The following is a 22,439-nucleotide window of genomic DNA, read 5'->3' as shown; positions in this document are numbered from 1 at the left end:
CCCGGCGGCCGCGCTCCTCGCACCGCCTTCTCCGCAGGTCTTTATTCATCTCATCTCCCTCTTCCCCTTCTCCTTCTCCTTTGCCTCCTTCTCCTCCTCTTCCTCCCCCTCCTCCACCACCACCTCCTCCTCCTCTGCCGCCGCCACCTCCTCCTCTTGCATCTCACTGGCCTGGCTCTGAGTGACAAAGACAATGTCCCAGCCTTAACTTTGCAACCACCTTGCCTCCTTCTGGGGTTCAGCAGGGGGGATGGGGGACAGCAGCAGCAGCCTCAGCATCTCCTCCAGCTTCTCCTTCTGCTCTTCTCGAGCTCTTGGATAATTCTTCCTCTTTTTTCCCCTAGTCTTTTTCCTCATTTCTTTCTTTCTTTCTTTCTTTTTCTTCCTCTCTCCTGCACGTTGTTGTTGTTATTAGAAAGGCTTCGCGCACCCCCTGGTGCTCCGGCGTTTTGTGTGGCAGGAGAAGATTGTCTTCCTTCTCTCTTTCTGTCTTGCTTTCTCTCTCCCCCTGGTTGCTCATTATTCAGAGAGAGACACAGAGGGAGGGAGAGAGAGAGAGCGCGCGAGGGAGAGGGAGGAGAGGAGAGAGAAGAGGAGAGAGGGGAGAGAGAGAGTGAGAGGGAGAGGGAGGGAGGGAGAGAGAGGGAGAGGGAGAGAGACGGATATCTCAGGTCATCTGCAGCTGCAGCGAGTCTGAGGAGCCGAGGAAGGCAGGGAAGATGGCGATCCTCCATTGCTGAGACCCGGCAGAAGCACATGAGACTCCCAAACAACTTCCACAACAATAACCCGAGCAGGAAGAGGAGAAAGAGAAAGAGGATAAGGAGGCGGTGGGGCTGGAGAACCCGAAGCACCTCCCGGCGCCGGGACGCTTCTTCTGTAAGTTACTGCAATTAACAACCACCTCGGGGTGGTCCGAGTGCTCCGGGGAAGAGAGCGCGGGGTGGTGGAGGCACAAACGCGCTCATTCATTCGGCCAAGGAGGGTTGGAGGAGCGGGGAGGAGAGGAAGTACCCTGCATGGACTGGCTGTTGGAAGAGGAGAAGAAGCGAGAGAGAAGAGGAGGAGGGGGAGGAGGGAGAGCAGGAGGGGGAGGAGGAAGAGGAGGAGGAGGAGAAGCGAGGGAGGAAGAGGAGGAGGAAGAGGAGGAGAAGGTGGTAGTGGTGGCAGTAGAGGTGGCTGTGCTTTTCCTGCTGGCTGCTCCTTCTGCTGGGGGGAGTGAGCGCGGTGGCTTAATTAATTTCGTGTAGTTCTATGAAGAGAAGAGAAAATGAAAGATGAGTGAGAAGAGAGCTGGAGGCTTAGGACGGATGCTCCGAGTGTGGGGACAGGAGTAGGGACAGAGAGGGGGGCGGAGGGCGGGAGGCCGGAGACCTGAGCCGAGAGCCAGAGGGAGCAAGCGAGGGTCAGAGGAGGGAGAGCTCCGAGCAAGCGGCCCCGACCTGAGCGGGTTGACCTCTTTCTTTCTCTGTCCCTCTCCTTCCTTTCCCCTCTCTGTCTGCCTGTCCCCCGCCCGATGGCAAAGCCGTGCGGATTGGCACCCCCCCTCTTCCTCAGGTATTTGGCTCTCTCTCTCTCTCTCTCTCTCTCTCTCTCGCTCTCTCTCTTGCTCTCTCTCTCTCCCCGAAGTTGGGATGCGGGGTCGGGATGTGTCGGGGGGTGGCTGCTGCAGCTGCTGGTGCCGGTGCTGCTGGTGAACAGAGAGGCGAGGAGCGGGGGGCACCGGCCGGGTGGGGGGCGCAGGTTCAGGAGCGGCTGAGGAGCTGTCTCCAGGCTGGAGGTTCAGAAGCGTCTGGTGGAGGAGGACAACGGTTTCTGGAGAGGAGAAGCCATTACACACGCTTGGCTCTCCTGAGGAAGGGAGAAAGGAAGGCAGGGGCCTGGGGGGGGCGTCTCACTCCTGGTGCAGTTCCCAGGGGTCTGCCCTCCTTCCAGGCACGAGGGGAAGCCGCAGCCGCCCCCCATTGGAGCAGCCCCTCTTTCCCTTTCTTTATCTCCCTGTCCTCCATTTGCAAGCTGTCTGCTTTGGTTCCAGTCCAGACTCCAAAACACAAAGCTCCTTCTCACGTTCATTCTCCAGGCTGTTCACCATTCCTGAAGGAACCCTCATTTTCTTTTCATTGTAGCTTCTAACCTACAGAGAGGGAGGGAGGGAGGCTGCCTGGAGTTCCTTTTATATTCCTCCCCAACCAAGAAAAAAAAAAAAAGTTTCATTTTTAAGCACGCGTCTGGGATGGGGAAAGACCAACCAGTTGGGGCTTTCTCCCAGGGCTCCCGGGGGCTGTGTCTGAGTGTCTGTGTTGGCTGTTTGGTTTGCTTTGGTTTTGTTTCTGGAGGTTGCTTGCAGGTTTTTGGAGGAAGTGACTAGTTTGGTTAAGAGCTGGGAACTGAGTCAGGTAAGCCGTGTCATGTTGTAACTCCACCAGAAAATGGAGGAGAGCGGGTTTCCAGGAGACAAAGCTGAGATGAGAAGTGTTTATAAAATTATGGATGTCTCCATTTTGAAGCTCTGTTGGTGATGGCTGGAGGAGGAGGAGGCTTGCTTGCCTACTCCTCTCTTTCCAGAGGGAAACCTTGTGGTGGTTCCTCACTATCTATTCATTATGCAAGGAAATGAGGGCTTTTAAGGGTTCCTCAGATTTTTCTCCACCAAAGGAGTGCTTTCACAAGTTATTGAGGCGTTTGTTTCCATTTTAAAGTAAACTTTTGGAATTTTTTTTCTCCTTTTGAGTGGACCTGAAGGGTTTTGACCTCCTTCAGGAAAGGCAAGGCAAAAACCTTAAAACATTTCCACTGAGGTCTTCACACAACTTTAAACTGCTCCAGGTCTCCTGAAAGTCACCAGGAAATGTGATTTCTTCCTTGTGAAGATGGTGATGGCCCTAAGCTGAGATTTTTTTGAGTTCTAGGGCTTGGTTATCATCATGTTTTGATGCACTGCAAGACTTTATTGTCTGATTTGGGTTGATTTCTGCAAATATTAAAAATAATAAGAATAATCCTGCAAGATCTCAGAGGAACTCTAAGACTGACTAACACCAGTTTCTCCAGGTTCTCCATTTCTCTTTAGGTCGTTCCATTTGTATGTTAGGCCTTCTTTTAGTTTCTTTGTTTCCCCCTTTCCCTTTCCTTCGGCTGTTTTTTTCTGTGTTCTGAAGTACTCTAAGTCTTCAGAAATATCAGTATGTCTTCTTAACAATGTCACTATGGAAACAAATTTGAAAAACACAATGTCAGTTGAGAAAACCTTATGTCCAGGTATCTTCACCTTTTTAATTGGGAGGAATTTATTAAACATGTAGGAAGGAATTTATTTTGTGAGGATAATTTGAAAAAAGGACCCAGTCCTACCCTTGTCCACGCAGTGATGGGAGCTCTTCACATATTAGTTCTAGAGAATGTACATAATTGACCCAAGCGAAGAACTAAATCCCGAAATGCTTCAGGAATTTATAAAAGCCAACCATGAAGATGTTGCTTTTCCATTAGGTGAGGTAGCCATCTTGAGGATGAGGGAAGATGTTGGAAGAATTTTAGATGAACTGTTGAAGATAGGTGAGGAGGGCTCCACGGTGGAATGAAAACTTGGAGGAGATTCAGAACCAATTAATATATTCTAAGGAGGCTAATTGGACCTTGCTTTCAACTAAGAAGAAATATAGAAAGGTACCAGCTTCAACAGAAATAAGGAACACATTGGTGAGCAACTTATAACAGCATTTTTCTTGCTTTGCTTTCTCATTATGTATCAGATTTTTGTGTGTAAAGTTCCTTATGTCTACAGTATTTTTGTGCATATTGAAGTGGTTTTAGATTCCAGATGTAATTATATTCTGTTGAGTAGCTGGTAGCACTGTCACTCAGTAAATGCACAGTGCTGTATATGACAACATCACATTTTTCAAACCAAACTGTTGTGTCATTAATTGAGGGTTATTGTTCTTCTGAGGGGTGTGAAAGGAGAGGGGAAATACATGGTTCTTTAGCTGATAATTGTCCATGGTCAATGAAGTAAAACCATGTTTGTGCAGACAAAAATGTATGGTTTCAGTTGATGTGTATGCTCATTTAAAAATACTTCTGTTAGATATCTGCTCCTTTATGAAAAACCTAGGCCTCTCCAAGGGCACTTTAAAAAAATCCTACTTGGAATCATAACTTTTATTATTCATTTTTGAATGTAATATTTTGATCCCATTACTTTTGCTCTTAAGTGAAATTTCACCAATATTATATTTAAATTTGCTAATGCATAAATGGATTCACCAAACTGGGTGTCCAAACTGGGAAGTTCAGATGCAGTGGATAAAGAGTTATTTGGAAAAGTAATTACCAGATAATTTTACATCTAATTAACCATGTATATTTATGTAAACATAAGTACATTATATATTGATCTTGAAACAAACTTTCATGATACCTTTTTTTATTGTTATTGATAGCAGGACAATTGGTTCATTTGCTTATTTCAGCAGGGGGGAAAAATCTGACTATCTGGTTGTCAGTCCAGCTGTTTGACTCTCCACATTTTTTACTTTGCAAGCAAATGTTTTGGGGTCTTAGAGTTGAACTTTTCTGGAAGGGAAAAATAGGTATTTAAGAGGCATCTTGGAATTTGGGAGTGCATTCTAACTGGTTATCTAAGACACATCCATCTCTGATGCCCTTCACCAACATGGCAAACACCACAATATTTAAGGACGTGGTTTTTTGAGTTTTTCTAGACATACCCATTTGAATTAAGACAAGTATTTTGGAATAAACCATCATGAGAGAAATAAAAAGTATTAAATCAGACATTTTCATTTAATGTCAAAGCTCAAAGATCATTTTTGTTTATGCAACAAGTTCATGTGGCTTATTATGCAAATTTTTGCCATGGCTCTAATATATCACAAGGAGAAATCATGGAGAAATATTTGCGAGCTATGATGCACACTGCCATAAGAAAAATTCTTGTATCCTCACATTCCATAATATGTCTCATATTGGATTTATGTCAGTCTAATTCATTGACCACATTCCCCGAGGAATTGTTTTTCCCCCTTACTCTTTGGAGTTGGAGACAACTTTTAGAGAAAAAAAAAACCAAACTTATCTACTCTTCCTAATGAGTCTTCCGGAAGACAGCAGAAGAAAAAAAATCCAACTCTACTAATGGACTTTAGAGTACTTGTGGTCGGTTTTCCTGAAAGAAAGGAATGGTAAAGTTGCAATGGGAAAGAGTCCTTTTTCTGTGTGATGGAGTTTAATAGGGTCTACTCTGTCTTAAATTATTCCTTGATGTTGCGATTTCTTGGTTAAGGTAACCTTACTTATCTTCTTTATGGCATGTGCCTTTTTCAGACTTACACTTCACTACATCATGAAATTGACAAAACTGTATCAGCTATTCTGAACTGATAATTGGAGAACAGAGATGCTGTTTCACAATGCTGCAGTCACAATTAGGAGATACATAATGGACTCTTACTGCTAAGGATCTGATATGAATGTATGACTGGGGAGGTTGGTATATTCAACAGAAGTGAAGGGAGAATATTTCCATGACTGAAAGCTAAAATCCAGTGAACTGGAAAAAAAAAAAGTCAGTGTGTGTGAGTGTATGTAAAAGCAAGTATCTTGTGAGTTTCACATACTTACGGAGTATGATGGCTTTGAGAGAGACATTAGCTGGGTATTGGTGACCTATTAATTGATTATGAGAAAACAGAGAGGAGAATAGATAATGCTAGAAGAAAATTCCTGTCCTTGTGTGATATGCCAAGACATCTGGCAGATGTTATGTTGGGCCCTAAGGAATGGACAGTTTAATTTTAGCCCTAGCAAGGAAATGGGAAGTTCTAAGCTCTTTTAATAGCACAAGTCTTAGTTTGGGGAAGGTTGCTTAAAAAAATAAGAAAGAAAGGAAAAGAGGCACTTACTGTTATGTGGAAGAACTCTAGGGAGTAGGGAGTGAAAACTGAAGTTTCGGGATGAGGACCAAAAATGTTATTTCTCATGTAGAAATTAACATAAAATTATTTTAAAAGTGACAAATATGTACACTATAAGTAAGGACTGTTGGGTATTTAATACTCACCAGGCAGAACTTCCAATTTAGAAGCTAGTTGTTTCAGGCCCTAGATCATTTAGTTTAAGTCTCCTCCCTCCACTTGCATTATACTGAAGAGGAAACTGGCACAAAGACATGAAGTGACTTGCACAAGGTCAGAAAGTTCAGTTGTAACCAAGCCAGGCCTAGAACTCAGGTCGGCCGACTCCAGCCTAGTGCCCTTTCCACTACCCCATTGCATTTGATTGTTGAGGGTTGTGAAATAGCCGCTGTCTTCTCCAGGGCCCACGGCTTTCTGAGAAACTTTGTGCTCATACACTAGTGGGCAGGAGTATGAACTTTTCTTAGTTGGATTTAACGTGTTGGGGAGCCCAGGGTTGAGCGTGGCTTCATTCGTAGATCCAGAGACCAATTTTGTTCATGTGACATTCAGTAAAGTGTTAGCTCCTGGGTTTGCAGCTGTACTTTTCTTTTCATCTTTGCTGCTCTCATCTCTCATTCCATCATCCAAGGGCTTGGGAGCCCTTTTCAAATGCCCTTCTTTGGAAGTTTGTGTGAGTCTATTGCAACTTACAATAGTGCCCACAATTGGACTCTGAGGATCTATTTTGCAACGTGGTGCAGATTTAAATTGGCTCCTTTCAGAGATGCCATTTTGTAATACTGATGAATGGCTGAGAGGGTGAAATCCAGTCTGAAACAATTACTGGTGGTTTTCCAATGTTCTTACTCATTCAAAATGTGCCCTCCGTGTATCTTCTTGGAGCCGAACTCTCTTGCAGACCAGTGGCTAACCTTTTCCCATTTTCCCAGTATACATGAAATCATCCTTAAAGTGACTTTTAACAACACAAACAACATTTAACCATGGGCAATGGGACAGTCCTGTAAGGAAGGGTGCAATGGGTTTCCACTTCTGTCTCTTCTTGGATGAGCAAAAGTGATTTTGTAGAGAAGAAGAGTGATGTTTGGAAGTTTCCACATTTCCTAAGCTCCGTCCAAACGAATGCATCAATTTTTAATCCAGGAGGCAGTCTGGAGAAGGTAGTGCTGGATGTGGACCTTCTGGCAGAAACACAGTTAACGCTGTAAACAGTTGAACCTCAGTGTGGCACTCCTCCAAATGAGTTGACTGTCGAAAATAAAATGTTCCAGAAGAACTGGGAGAACAGGAAAGAAGTTAAAACAGCATGGTTTGCATGCCAGTACTAAAGGAAGAAGAAAAAAGTTTGGGTTGGGGGGGGCATTGGGGAGAAGATAATTGTAAGTTGAACTGTCTCTTGGATTTATAAGACCCAGGAGAAGTTTCCAAATGTGGGAAAATGGGTTTTTATGAATTTAGATTGTATTTGCGTTATGCTAGGAAGCTCTTTTGGATTTTTTTTTCCCCCTTGAACTTTGTATTTGGAGAACTGCACACACTGATAAAAGGGAAATCCATTGGAAGGAATTTGGATGTACATTTTGTGCTTGGAAATGCTATCATAAAATTTATCCTTTTTCTAAGGCCTCCTATCCTCATCAGCTGAAGCACATATAGGGTTTTTAAAGTCTTTAGATGTGTGTGTGATTCCAACACAAAGTTAATTATTTTCGTGGCTTAGAAGGATAGAGCGGTGTGGTGTGAGGAGGTGCTAGTATTGTCACCTACAAATGCATTGCCTTTTACTTCTGGTGAGCAGATTACTTGGTGTCTTCAAAGCATTCTTGCCTAATTCCTAGCTGGAGACATTTTTTCTTGAGTTATTCTTGGAGAGAAAGTTTTTTTTGTGTGCCAGGTCATGGGTATTTTGGTATTGATTTCCTTGCTTTCATGTGTTTGCTTGTTCAGTTTACTGCATGTTGCTTCTGGATATTAATAAAATACTCGTGCTGCGCCTGTCCACATCTTACCCCCAACCTTATTCAAAGAGTAGACCCTGTTCTTTAGGGTGAAAGGAAGTTTGATAGGTACTTATTTGTTCAAAAAATAAATACTTGAAGATGAGAACTGTATAATTCAGGAAGTTATTTGCTAGACCTTCACATAGACAAATTTTAACAAAGACCACACCAGGAAAGATGGAGAAAATTCTGCTAGGAACCAATAGATCCTGATTAAAATGTTTGAGGATCACTTAGTAGGAAATTAAACATTTGCCCAAGATGAGGAAGCGAAGTATTACCTTTGGATTCAGCTTGGTTGGAGCACAAAAGGAGCTGTAGGCCCAGGTGAGACAACTGTGTCAGAAGTAATTAAGCCCAGGATTTGTGGAGAGGCTTAGCCGCCACAGAGCCCAGCTGGGGAAGGCCAAACTCACTCTCTAAGTTCTCGTCTGGGCAGTTGAACCAGAACACACGCTAAGGCCTCCAAATTTTGGAATTCTTCTTTTTCCTGTTCTGATTTAAGAAGGTAATGCCATTATTCTTTGGTTTTGCTCATGTCAGCTGAGTGCCTCTCTTTTGAACTGGGAAATGCCAGAGACTGGGGGATGGGAGCCATGTCCTCTAAGGGAATATTCTCCCTGTTAACACTGCAAATGTGCTTTAACATCGTCCCTATTACTCCAAAAATAATTGTGCAGTGGCACAATGTGGGATACTTGAAAGATATTTGCTGCACAAAGGTTCTAATACTCACCTGCAGATTAAGAAATGAGTTTCTAAACCATCTCATTTCTATTGCTAATGAAAAGCTTTGGAAGGCACCTGTGAATTAGAGCTCCAGCTGCTATCATGGTAGGGAAGTTAGGCCTTGAAAGGATACATGGATTAGCCCGTCAGAAAAGCAAACAGTAGCATCAGCACAAGTAGAAAATAGACAAGGTTGTTAAAGCTAACAGGAAAGTAGGCTAAAGCATTGCTGTAATTATATGGTGGAAATTTGCTGGGAAGGAGTGACTGGTTGGATAGGAGAAGGAAAAGAAGAAGAGAAGCAGGAAAATAATGGACTAGCCAAATTGAAGAAGTCTGTCCACTGGGGGAAGAGCCTACGGGAAGAAGTAAGGCATTGCTTTTAAGAAAGCAATATAGCAAGTAGAAAAAGACCTTGTAATTTGGTACCTAACACGTGTGAAATACGAAGACCAGTGCTCAGGTCCACATTCTTTGGCCAGTTCCTATTGTAAAAAATAGAATTGGGTTTGGAGGACAATTTATGTGACTTTGGGGTTACAATTACAGCCTTTCTGATAAAGGACAGATGGAAACTCAAGGGAACTGGTTAAGTAGGCCTAGGTGGAGATTTTCCTGGAAAATGAACGGAGAATAGAGCACAGCAGAAAATAGCTGCATTATTAATGGGCAGAAAATGTGATAGTCCTCTCTAAAGTGATCCATAGAGCTTCTCTACCTACGCCCTGGGTGTTAGAAGAAATGAAGAACAAAGACATGCCTTTTCAGAGGGGAAAGGAATGGACTACTACCTGGCGTCAGTTTGGGATTCAGCCATTGGCTTGAGCCAAGCGTCACAGGCTGGTCTGTCCATCCGGTCCCAGCATTTTAAAATCCAAAATAAGGCCACTGTGGTCCAGAATGTTTAGCCATTCTAATCCCTAATTACATCATCCCTCTGTGTTATGACTCATTAGTCAGCAGTTGAGCACCATTCAACCCAGATTGCCATGGGCCTGATGGAGGGGTCCTTCGTTTGGGGTACAATTTGAATGCTGGGTTATAGCTGAAGATGACCAAAGATAGATACCAGCTACAAGTACTTATCACCCAGAATCTTTTCTCTTCAGTGTTTTCTATCTTAGTCTTCTTTGAAGACTAATTAGTATTTAATAACAATAAGTGGGAAGGGATTCTTTGTAGAAGAGACCATTTTCTTTCTTTTTTTTTTTTTTTTTGGAGACAGTCTTGCTCTGTCACCCAGTCTTGCACTGTCACTGGAGTGTAGTGGCACGATCTCGACTTACTGCAACTGCCACCTCCCAGGTTCAAGCAATTCTCCTGACTCAGCCTCCCAAGTAGCTGGGACTACAGGCACAAGCCACCATGCCCAGCTAATTTTTTGTATTTTAGTAGAGATGGGGTTTCATCGTGTTGTCCAGGCTGGTCTCGAACTCCTGAGCTCACGCAATCCACCTGCTTCAGCCTTCCAAAGTGCTAGGTTACAGGTGTGAGCCACCGTGCCGTCCTCAGAAGAGACCATTTTAATTTGAATATCAGAGTTCAGCTGCCAGAACTTCTCCCCTTTGTGCTGTCAATTGAATATTGTCTGTTCTAATATTGGGTAAGAACAATAGAAAATAAATATGATTGCTTCATCAAAAAAATCTGCCAACTCTACAGAGTGGGAATACCACATAGGACCTTAAAAAATGTTGTCTTCCCTCCTGGACTGACTCACAGTTAATACTGGACAATGGTTTTTATTTTTTTCTAACATTTAATATGAACCAGGGACTGTTCATAGGGTACAGGAAACTGAGGTTTAGGGAGGTAAAGTAATTTAGCCAAAGTCATGAGGCTGCAAAGTGGGGGAGCCAGGATTCACATGAATGGGGGACTGCCTCCAGAGGCCTGGCTCTCAACTGGTGGGACCCAGCCTTGGTTATTACTTCATCTGCTAATAGCTTATGTTCTTCATGGTTTATCTCTTCCAGTTGCTTATGCCAGGAGTATATCCTTGGAGTTCTGGAAAGAAATCTGAGAATAATGGAAAATTAATTATAATATATTGGTTGATATGAGATATATGACTTACTGTAATAGCTTGGGGAAGTGTGTTTAACTGAAGAGCGCCCTTTTCTGAATTAGAGAGGAGATGATAGGGAAAAAAAGCAAGAGACCATGTAGGGGACACTTTAGGGAATAAACATTTTAAAATTATATCAGACTCAAAAAAAAAAAAAAATGAGCCATCTACCTGTTGATGTGCTGTGTGACTTTTTTTTTTTTTTTTGCAGAAAAGGTGTTGTACTTTTTTTCTTCATAGGGCCACTTTTGAAAACTCGGTGCCCCATGTTGGCTCTGGTTACTATCAGCCTGAGAAGTGTTCTCAACAGCTACGCAGATGTTTGAAAATTAGTTCTACTCTTTAATGGTCATTTTTGGGACATGGTGCAGATTCTCTTAAAAGTGTGGGTGCTAGTACCCCCCACCCCTTTTCGTGATCACCATGTGCTCTGTTTAGATCATGGAGATGTGATGAGTGCTTTGGTTTTATTTGCCTCTCTCTGAAACATTACAACGTAGTAAGTTTATGGATGAGCACAAGTGTCCCTAATAGAGTGACACACTGTGCTAAGGGAGATAGAGCAGATCCAGATATCCCTACGGTATCCAGGAGAGTAGCTTTTCTGCAAATGGTGATTGGACATTAGTTGCTGAGTAGATTCTTCAGCCCTGAAGAAACTAGTGGTGGTTTTATAAAATCTTAACTTTGCTGTGGATCTATTCGGTTGATCTCTGGTCCCCAGACAGACCCATAATCAAAACCTTTGCAGAAGGATAAACACATGTCCTGTTTATAAAGTGTACTAGAGAAGGCCACAAAGTCATCCATTTTTACTTCTCATCCGTATCATTATCTACCCAATTTATAAAAACCGTTATTTTCTTAGATAAAGGATTAAAATAGAAAAAAAAAAAAAGCTCAGAAAAAACATATAAAGTGAACAATGGAACTGTATAGTTAAAGAGAGTAAAATAGAACTGAAGCGTGTTGTTCTCAGGGTGGAATTTCTAATTTGAGGAATAGGAACTCCATTCAGCCCTGGACGGCATAAACTGTGACCCTAGGCAGTAGTGCTTAGCATTCTAGGATAATCCCTCAGAGAGCAGCCTGTCTCAAAGACCAGTTCTCAATGGGCTTCTTCAGTTTTCCTTTTAATTTTTTGAGGAAACCTACCCAGACTACCCTCAGGAACTGCTTTGCAGGAAACAAGGTGAACTGGGTCAACATATCTTTGTGGATACAGTGAGAATTGGGAATTTGCGAACACATTCAACGTGAGGGGCTCCATAGGAGAGGAAGCTTGGGATATGTTCTAAGGAGGTAAATGTAGAAAGTTCATGTGTGCAGGCCTGGCAAAGGAATCATTGATTCTCTTGAAAACCACATTTTCAAAGACGGATTCTATGATAATTTAAAAAGTACATTGTATAATTCACATAAAATAGCACGGATTTAAGGAGATGGAATTGTATCCTTCCACTTGTGTGGAAGTTTTTGTCATTCATTCCATCTTCTCCCGTGGCTTTGCCTCCAATTAGCAATTTTGCGGGCCTGAGAACTGAAGTGGTGTTGAAGAACAGATGTCAGCTGTTCCTGAAATTCATCCCTGCCCCATGGTTGACTCAGTGTTTCAGAATACCTCACCCATTCTTTTTCTGACCAGTGGCTGTAGCTTGTTAATAATGAATGAACATCACCCATAGGTCCTGAAATTAGCAAGTGTTAAATGTTAGGTGATTATTAGGGGAAAACAAGATAATCTAGTCAGTGGGCTTAATTAGGTTGTGATTGCCCAATTGCTGCTTCATGATAATTATATTCATAACCCCATTTCTAGACGTCAACTACAATTACCAAAATTGACCCCAGCATAGGTAAGTGTTAGGAATCTTATTTGAAGCAGCTCCTTAACGGTGAATATCTGATGTTTCCAATGTGCTTTTGCCTGTTCTTTCTTCCCCTCTTGCCCCCTTTCCATGATCTTTACCCCATCTTAGTAGAAAGGTCATGGCAATATTATTTTGTCTGTGACCATGCACATATTGTATAGCTTGTGTTGGTGTCTACAGAAAAAGAAATTCTTAAGTTTTTAGGGGTCAAGTATAACTGCAGAGCTTTCATAAATCAGCAAATAGGAATTTTGAAGCATAAAATTCCCAAATTGGCTGGATTGTTATTTTCCTCAGCACATGAAACCTGTTAAGTCGATTGAATATGATTCATTTGAATAGATCTTTTACTTTATAAGGCATAATCTTAAAATGAAAAAGAGAGTCATCTGTGTTTAAGATAATGCCTTAGCAACATGATCACTAAGATTTGAGGGAACTGTAAATCGAGAACTTTTAACTTTTTATCACCCCTTCCTTTCCTCCAAATTATGAAATTTGCTGCCAGTGTATTCCGGTATAAAAAAGAACATGTCATTACTAGGGACATTGTTTACTGTTTATCTCCCAAATGAAGTCAATGATTTCCAGGAAATACAAACAACAACCTGTATCAGAAGTGATACAGTATACAGTGTGGGTATGTCAGCGTGACACCGTGAATCACTAGGCCAGATTGTCATTTGGCAGCCTTCCCTTTGTGACATGCAGTTATATGGGAAAATAATGCACTTAAAACTTGCATACCATGGCTGAACTTCAGTGCAATACATCTGTCTAAAGAACAACTAGGAACTCAGCTACTGTATAAATTGCTTTATATGTATATATGTGCATATGTATGTATATGTACACACATGTATCTCTATACATAGTGATAGATACTCTCTAGGCACTTATTTTTCTCTAAAGCATCAAAAGTACAAATAGTCATCTCTTAGAATTTCTGGGGTGAAAATGCAATTCTCTGTGCAGGGGTCTCTGTTAAGAAAGTGATGTGTAGTGGGTGGAGTGTACTCTTTGGGGCCACACAAGCTGAGGCTGAAATTTGTCTCTGTCCATTACTAGCTGTGGGACCTTGAGTAAGTCATTTAACCTCTCTGTCCCCATGATTTCCTAGTAAAATAAGGATTATTATAATTTGAATCTGTTGAACTAACATAAGGATTAAAAAATAATATGTGTCTAAGAGTCCTGGTTCATAATGGCCACTGAAAGTGATAGTTTCTTCCTTCCTCACTGATAGAGAAACTGAGGCAGAGATCGTCTCCAGGGCTTTGCCCCATTTATCTATGGTCAGTATATTAGGCATTTTGTTCTTGGTCTTAAACTCAGTTTTTGGAATCCCGCTTGTTTAATTTTGTGCTGTGTCTCCCTTTCCTGATGAGCAGTCTTTGCTGCAGTTGTCCATTCCCAGGTAGACTTTACTACGTCTTGAACTGATGGTTTGTGGATGAAGCAGCACTCCGTATTGCTGTGTGTGCATTCAGTAGGAGCTTGTAAACTACCCGAGAATGATGCCATTTCCTCTTGGAAAAAGTACATTTATATGGTAACAACGCCTTCAACCTGACCTTGCAGAGCTATTCCCTGGAGTGTTGTAGGGGAACAATTTTTAATAAACATGAAGTTTTTCAAGCTTTTCAGAAGAAAGATGTTATTACTGTTCCTATTGTTTGGTATCATTCTGGCAAAAATAATATGTCTAAGAAAATTGTCCTTATTGCAGAGAAAATATTGGCTGTGCTGTTTATATAAATGTTGTCTGCCTCACTGTTGCTCTACTCACATAGGTATCTCTTAGCCAGTTTGAGGACTGCCCTGTAGCCTGGCTTAGAAATGCTTTGGTTTTCTCTGTGCAAATGTTTATTTTAATAGTCCACATCTACTTGGTTTTACTAATGTACTATAATATCAGATGCTTTCAGACCTTATGGGTAAGGAGACTAATTTTAGAGTGTTTTAAGAGTAGGTGATATTTTAAAATGTGGAAAATGTGGAGTGGCGTTGGTAGGGCCTAACCAGACTTACTTTATTGGGTCTGGCCAAAAGGACATTCATTGGTAGCTTTATTGGTGGTGGTGGTATGGTGGTGGTGGTGTGGCAGTGGTGTGGTGGTGGTGGTGTGAATGTTAGTGGGAAAGATGAAGAACATGTAAGTGGTTCTTTGGTAAAACCATCTGGTGATTTTCCACCTGTACAAGCAAAGTACCCATGATTTATTTATTTATTTATTTTACATTTGGGAAATTTCCAGAGAAATAAAGGTGTCCTTGGAATGTTGTTGTTGTTATCATTATTATTATTATTTTTGAGACAAGATCTTGCTCTGTTGCCCAGACTGGAGTGCAGTGGCATGATCTCAGTGCACTGCAAGCCCTGCCTCCTGGGTTCAAGTGATTCTTCCACCTCAGCCTCCCGAGTTGCTGGGACTACAGGCACACACCACCATGCCTGGCTACTTTTTTGTATATTTAGTAGAGATGGGGTTTCAGCATGTTGGCCAGGCTGGTCTTGAACTCCTGGCCTCAAGTGATCCGCCCACCTCGGCCTCCCAAAGTGTTGGGATTACAGGTGTGAGCCACTGTGCCCAGCCAGAATGTTATTATTTTTTAATTATAAATAAACTTTAGAGTTGCCACATTAACTTTGTGTCCAGAGCTATTTGAGGAGGAAAGAAAAACCTTGTGTTTATTTATTGGTGTTTAAATCTCTAGGATTCTCCTAAATGAGAGATTTTTGGTCTTCAAAGGGTAGAACTCAAAACTAAAGGAGTAGAGATGTAGCTGTGGCTGTGGCAGTGGTTATTAGTACAGAATGCCCTCAGTACAGTAAGAAATATGGGATGAAAGAGTGGGAATGGAATCCTGGACTCCCTAGGACCCCTTAAAGACTGGGAGTGGGAAGGTTGTCCAGTTGGTTACTTCTTTAAGAGATGTATTTTATTTGGGAATGCCACTGTCATATGTGCTCAGTTCTTGACATGTTGAAGGATCCTTGTTTATTTGTGACTACAGAGTAGTGGGAAAGTGATTGACTTTGGGGTGTGACCTGAATTCACACCCTGCCTGCCACCTCCTAGCTTTGTGAACCTGGGTCAAGCTCCTAATTGCTCCTCTGCTCCAGTTTCTTATCTTTAAAGTGGAATTCTCTCTCTGGTGAAGCCTGAGAGGCATAATATATGTAAAGTGTTCAGCACCCTGCCAGGGGCCCAGTAAATGACCACCTCTACAGTTCATTTGCAATGATCAATTAGGGGCCACCCAATGACTCTGGTACAGATGGCATGCTCTTGCCATTCGTCCAATGCCTGGTTTTACATACTTAGTTAGCAGTTGTGGGATGATGATAGAGTTGGAAAGAATTTAGTGTCTTCATCTTCATGTGTTTTATAGAAGCTGTTGATTTAAGGAACATGTGCCCATACCTCTATTCATTCATCGAACACTTACTGAGCTCCTCCTTTTGAGTACTAAGCATGACTGCAGTATGCGTAGGTGGTCAAACCCAGGGGATATGAGATCTCTCTATCACAGTTGTGTTAGGCTCTTTGTTTTGGTAATTGAGTGATTATGATGGAGATAGGTGTCCTCAGCCACATTCAAATAGCCTGGAGCCAGGGGATGGTGAAGAGTGGCTTAGGCTGTGGGTAGTGGATTCCTGTTTAGATGCATTCATTTCTACATCTTTGTGTGTATATATTTACAATATAATCTGCTAACCATATAGTCAGTGCTGCTGTGGTTCGTAATCTGGCAGATCATTTAAATATTTACTCCAAAATATCTTGTTCTCTGTTGGTGTGAAGTAGAGTTTCCAGTTATTTTTAGGTCATTTTCATCTTAGCAACCCTGTTGGAGATGAACCAGACACGCTGCTGTAAACTGTCCCCACATTTGGATAGAATTTAATAAAGTAAAGTTTAATGGTTTGGTCCCAAGAGGCAAACAGACCATCTGGTTAGCAGAAGGTTAGGTCAAGTATTGCATGGCTGCTGAGAGGGCCACAAAGCAGCCCTGACACACTGGTAATGTGTCCAGTTGCTGAATGCATTAAGCATTGAAATGGTGCTTTCAGGTCTGCCGAGCCAGCAGTTCTGTTACCACCGCTGTGACGCAGGAGATAATTCAGCTGGGCAAGCAGCAGCATGGGGGTGGATCTACAGTACAGGATGTGTAATGTCAACATGAAGGATTGGAGCTGGCAGAAGGAAGGGAAGCAGTCATTTCATGCCAGTGCAGGAAGCCTAGAGAGATGCTTTCCACCCACCCCCCAACCCTGTCTCTTGTCCTCTTCTGGAGCTTTCACATTATGTGTTAAATGATTACCTTGTGCATGGTCCATGGCAAAACTTCAGCTGATTTTTCTGCCTCTTTTGGAACCTGTCAGCATAAACAGAGTAAACCACATTCCACACACATGTAGGGCGGGCAAAGGAAAGAGTTTACTGCCCAGACTGGGAGGAGGAGAAAGGGCTTCATTAGGCAGGAGCATCTTTGTGCTTGAGATGGAATCCCATTGTATGTCCCTTTGTGCTCAGATTTGAGACCGGCCATCCATTCAAAGCCTGCAATCATCTCGGAACATTGTGCTGCAGCTGTAGTCGGTAGAAGGCTGCAGAATGGTTCCAGTGATTCTGCAGAAGCTTAGCAATTACATAATTGCTATGTAACTGGAGAGAGCCATCAGGATTGTCTAGTTCCCCTGGAAAGAAAGCTTCTACAATTTGAGGGGTAGATTGTTTTCCCTTGTTAAACCTGAAAGCTGATGAGCAAGTACATCACACCACTAGGCTGAAACCAGGTCCTCTCACTGGCATGAGAGGGGAAGAAATTCACAAGTACACTTGGCTGGACATTCAGTGGACTTCACAGCTGTGTTAAAGGGAGAGAGAGCAACTCACTGACTCTTGGAATCGTGGATCCTTGTACCAGTTTAACATGATATTTAACTTGTTTCTAATATCTGAGACTGTGTTCTGTATGCATTCAAGGCATGGAGTATTCCAGAGCTTTCCTAGGAATGGGACACAGAGCTGCTCGTAATCACCAAGAGCCCTCTCAATTTCTGCCACCCGCGCAGGAGGATTTTCACAGCCTCTCTTGAATGAATACTGGCCTCAGATGCTGATCAGTGGAAGCACTGCAAAGCCTGACTCTTCAGATATTCCTAAATGCTGAAATCTTCTCGGCGTCAGCTCATGATGCTGTCTGAGTCTGTGCAGTCCAGGAGCTGGGACAGACTGGACAGTTTGCCTGTGAGAACTTCACAGTGCAGAAATGAATTCCTTCTTTCAGCTACCTCACCACTTGTTTTCCATAGCTGAGAAAACTTTGAGGTGGTGTTGGCTAAATGTAGGTACGAGGGCTGCCTTAAACCAGTGAGAAGTCCAAGGCTCCATTGCATCCCGTGTAAAACACTCATCTAAAATTAGCCACATCTCCTAACCCAACTGTGGACTTTGTGTTTGTTTATGTTAAGTAGCTCTAAATTTCAGTGATCCTGCCTTTCTGGTGTCAGTTTTGTGGAGCAGCTAGGATAGAAAGAGTGGTTGTTGGGATATAATTTTATTAATGGTTTAAGTTGGGCCTTTTATAACTGATACTCATCTGTATTTCTCTATTTAAATGTGTTTGTCGTCAGAACTTCAGTCTAAGGGAAAAGTAAAACATTTTGGTTCCTTTGTGAATTAAAAAGGAATGTCTAGTAGGCAGTGTGGGGACCTGGACTCCCAAGATGGATTGGGTGCACAGATTCTTAGACCTTTCACCTTTAGACCTGTACGTTACTCCGTTCCTCCTGGGTTTAACTCCGACGTTGATAGATACAAATAGTTTCTTTAAGAATTCTGATTCCTACAAAACAATATGGGCAGGTTTTCAAGGAGCCAGCCTGTCTCAGCGCTGAGGTTTTATTTTGTAACAATTTGGAGGGGTATAGGATCACCCATGGTGACCCTTTCCTGCGTCATTCCAGGCAGGCCTTGGCATGCTTCGCCAGATGAGTAAGGACGAGGACAGTTGGCAGGAGGACCTGCTGAGTTCATCTTGCTTCGTATCTTAGGAACTGGCTTGACCCTGTTCCATCATCAGTGTTTGGGCCCTCTGAGAAACTCTAGACCATCTTTTCAAACACTAGACCTGGAGATTATGTTGAGAGCAGCAGCGTGCACTCATATGAGGGAGGAGCACTTGATTCTAGTGCAGAGGACACGTTGAAGGGGGACCCTTTTCTGTCAGTATTGGTAGGCCTGTGAGGACCTTGGTGGTGAGGGCCATGGTGTATAGTGGAAAGATCATACTCAGAGCCGGTGAGTAACTGGGTGACCTTGAGGGAATGATTTAATCTTTGATCCCCAATTTCCCTATCTGGAAAAAAAAATCCACTTTGTAAAGTTCTTATGAAGAATAAAGGAAATCAGGAAAATAAATCTCCAGTGCAGAGCTTGACATATAGTGGACACATAAAAAAATCCTAATTTTCTTTCTTCCCATCTTTGAGTTTTTATTAAACACTTATTATAGGTAGAGCACTGTTAAACAGTGACTATCTGATTAGAAGTCAGAATATACCTGAGTTTTACATGAAATCCCAATTGAGCGCTCCTTGAAGCTTGTACTGGTGAGATTGGTAAACATATACCTTTTGGCTAAAGCGGCTGAGCAGTATTTTTTATTATATGGTGACTTTTCAAAGCCAGCGTGCTCCCCTATGAAACATGACTCCAAAATCTGGTAAAAGGGAAGAAAAGTACCTTACCCTCTGTTCGTGCTATCTTGAACATTCTGTAATAGATTATATATTAAATTCCTTAGATGAGGTTCTGGTTTTTTGTTTTGACTATTGCTACATGACTAACTCCTCTATAGTAAACCTGAAATTTTCCAAGAATGGCACAGATGTAAGCTATTTGATTATCTAGAATCCAAATGTCTTAACAGTTTTAATGTGTTACAAGCCTTTTTTCTGCCACCTCTAGTCCAGTGTGCAACTCTTTGTGTTGGTGCGCAGGAAGCCTTATTGACTAGTTTCAGGAAAAAGATCTTACTGAGTTAAAACTTAGCTGATCAACTTTGAAGGCCAACCACTGATTTGTTTCATAATGAGTTCCTGAGCAGGTCTAGACTAGAAGCTACAGAAAGGCAGGCTGAGTCTCCATCGTTCACTAGTGCCTTGAGCAGTGCCTAAAACAGATGTACACAATCAAAATGTATGGAGTCTCTGTAAACCAAACCTAGCATTTTTAAAACTGTCATATTGCTCCTAAATATCAGTTCTTTAAAAATGCCTACATATCTGAAACAAAATAGTCTGTTAGCTGCTTCTGAGCAGTCATTGCTGCCTGAAACATCACTAGACCTATAGTATTCAATTAAAAAATGAAAGTTAATGTAAGTTCTCAAAGGAAACTACCCACCTCTACAACCCATATTATATACATTTTGAAGTAAGAATGTCTTAACAGTCTAGCCGTTTATTGACCTAATATTTGTAAATGGTCTGTTTGGGCAGGTAAAATGATGTAATGCAGTGTTTGGAACAGGAGAATTTTTTTTTCCTTTTTATTTCCTTTTTTTTTTCTTTTTTACTGTATAATGTCCCTCAAGTTATGGCAGTGTACCTTGTGCCACTGAATTTCCAAATTGTACCAATTTTTTTTTTTTACTGTACTTCAAATAAATAGAAAAATAGTTATAATATTGATCTTCAACTTTGCCATTCATGCTTCTGTGCACATTAGGTTAGGTATTCCACATTGAAAGCATGAGAGTGTCTAGGCCTTTGATGGCATATACCATTTCTGGGAAATGTATCTGGAGGTTAAGTATTGCTTTCTACAAATAACTGCCCCCTTTGTTTTAAAAAGAAGAAATGAATATTGAAGTAGTTACATGATTTGTTTGGCATATAGGAAGCACTGGTGCTGAGTATTTTTTAGATGGTTATGTAAGCAAAGCTGAACTGTAAATCTTCATTCAGGAATATGTATTAAGATTGTGGAATGGGTGTAGGACAATTGGTAGGGGGTGACAGTGGATTTGATTAAATGGATATTTTATGGCCCTGTGATCTGTCCTTTACTTGAAAGCTTTTGAAAAGTGGAAAGATCATTTTGTTGCATTTCCCCATTTCTTGTTTTTAAAAGACCAACAAATCTCAAGCCCAATAAATGGCTTGTATTGAACTTTTACAGTTGAATTAAAGATTGTTAAACATGGAAAAAAAAAAATGTCTGACAGTCTAGGTTAAAGCAGCCAAGGAGAAGTTGTTTGTTGGTAGCTTTTGAAAGATACTAATGTGAGGATGACATTTTACTAGTATGATCCTGAATGATTCTTCAGTGCATTATAGAGTTAAATTTCATAGAATTGAGTCTGAAACATTGGAGAAGAAAAATTCAAACTCAAGAATATTCAGTGATTCAAGGCCATTGGTTCTGGAGAAAACTCATTTGCAGTTTTATATGAAAGAGGAAGATAGGTCTTTTTCCAGGACTTTCTTTGACCTATTAAGTCTAAATGGATGGTGGCATGTATTTTGTAGGGTAAATTGGTGGTATGGAAGCCTCAAGGAATATAGAGAAAAATGTCATGGAAAAAAAAAGATGAGTATATAGTGTTTCCTATCAATTTAACAAAATTGGAAGAATGAAGCAACGGAACCAGGATGATAGTCATGTTCTTTAAAGATGGTCAAGCAGATTCAGAAAACATCCTTCTTCACCTTTGACTTTAGTTATTGAACATTTCAATGGAATGATTTAGATCATTGAAAGTTTACTATGTGCAGAAGCCTTCTAGGTATTAGGTGACCTTGCAGCATTAAAGAAACCCATGGATCCTGTTAGTCCCAACCTCACTGAAGGACATATTCTGAAGAGCCAGCTCATTAAGCAAGCTTTTGAAGGGTGTGCGCTACAGAGCAGTTTCCTGTTATTTGGTTAATGGTTGACCTAGTTCTAATGCCATATGCTTCCTGGAACGCATTCTAATATAAAGTATGTGTTAAAGCAAGACTAGGATAATGGCAGGAAAGTCAAAGCCTTTCTGAAGCTGAGACCATATTAATGCTGGCCCAGTGAAGGCAGAATAGTATGTGGATGGAAAATGAAAAGACTTTTCTCTTCATGATCCTGTTTGCTAATTCTGATTTTAATCCTCACATTTTACCCCAGTTCATTCTAAGGAGTTGCATTTTCCCCAGAATACCTTATGTATAAGGCCTCCGTCATTAGTTCATTTTTCAGTGCATGCTAGGCCAAGTTTAGTGTTGAAGTACCCTAAGTAAAATTATTACTGCAAGGAAAGATTAGATTAGAGTTGACTAATGGCAGGTGATTTTGTTTTTGTGTTATTATTTTTGTATTGTAAACAGGGGATTAGTAAATCTTTTCCTCTGAAGTTTGGATGGAGTTCAGAGCTAAGATTGAGGCTCCTTTGACTTATTTATCCTTTTACCTGGAACCAGCAGCCCTGGCTTGTTCATTTAAATGGACAGGGGAGCCTACACAAATCATGGGGGCTGGTGAGCAAACTCTACACCAGGCACACAAGTGTTTGTTTTAACAGCTTCAGAATGTGAAGAATCTGTAGGTCTAGTCTGCTAATTGCTGGATATTTGGGTGGCAATAGAGGAAGCTGTTATGCTGTCTTCATTGCTCATAAAAAAATGTTTAAGCAACCACAAGTGTGTATATATGGGGGGGAAGGGTGGACAGCTCCCTTTTAAAAGTTTTTTAAAATATCACCATAAAATTGTGGTATGCGGCAGTGATTCCTAAACCAGGCTGATCTTCAGAATTATTCTGAGAACTTAGAAACAAAAAGGGATT

The 22,439-nt window shown here is 41.6% G+C and overlaps 1 protein-coding gene across 2 annotated transcripts in view; it reads left to right on the top strand.

Moving 5' to 3' along the window:
* The first annotated feature begins 620 nt into the window (after positions 1-620).
* Positions 621-22,439, top strand: part of ZNF462 (zinc finger protein 462) — a 151,856-nt gene continuing 130,037 nt past the window's right edge. For both annotated transcript variants that reach the window (XM_025360577.1, XM_025360576.1), the window contains exon 1: positions 621-879. The gene's annotated coding sequence lies outside the window, so the exon portion shown is untranslated. The remainder of the gene's footprint in view (positions 880-22,439) is intronic.

The sequence above is a fragment of the Theropithecus gelada genome, chromosome 15 (assembly GCF_003255815.1).
Source record: "Theropithecus gelada isolate Dixy chromosome 15, Tgel_1.0, whole genome shotgun sequence".
In the NCBI taxonomy this organism is placed as follows: Eukaryota; Metazoa; Chordata; class Mammalia; order Primates; family Cercopithecidae; genus Theropithecus; species Theropithecus gelada.
This window is presented reverse-complemented; position numbering and strand designations above follow the sequence as displayed.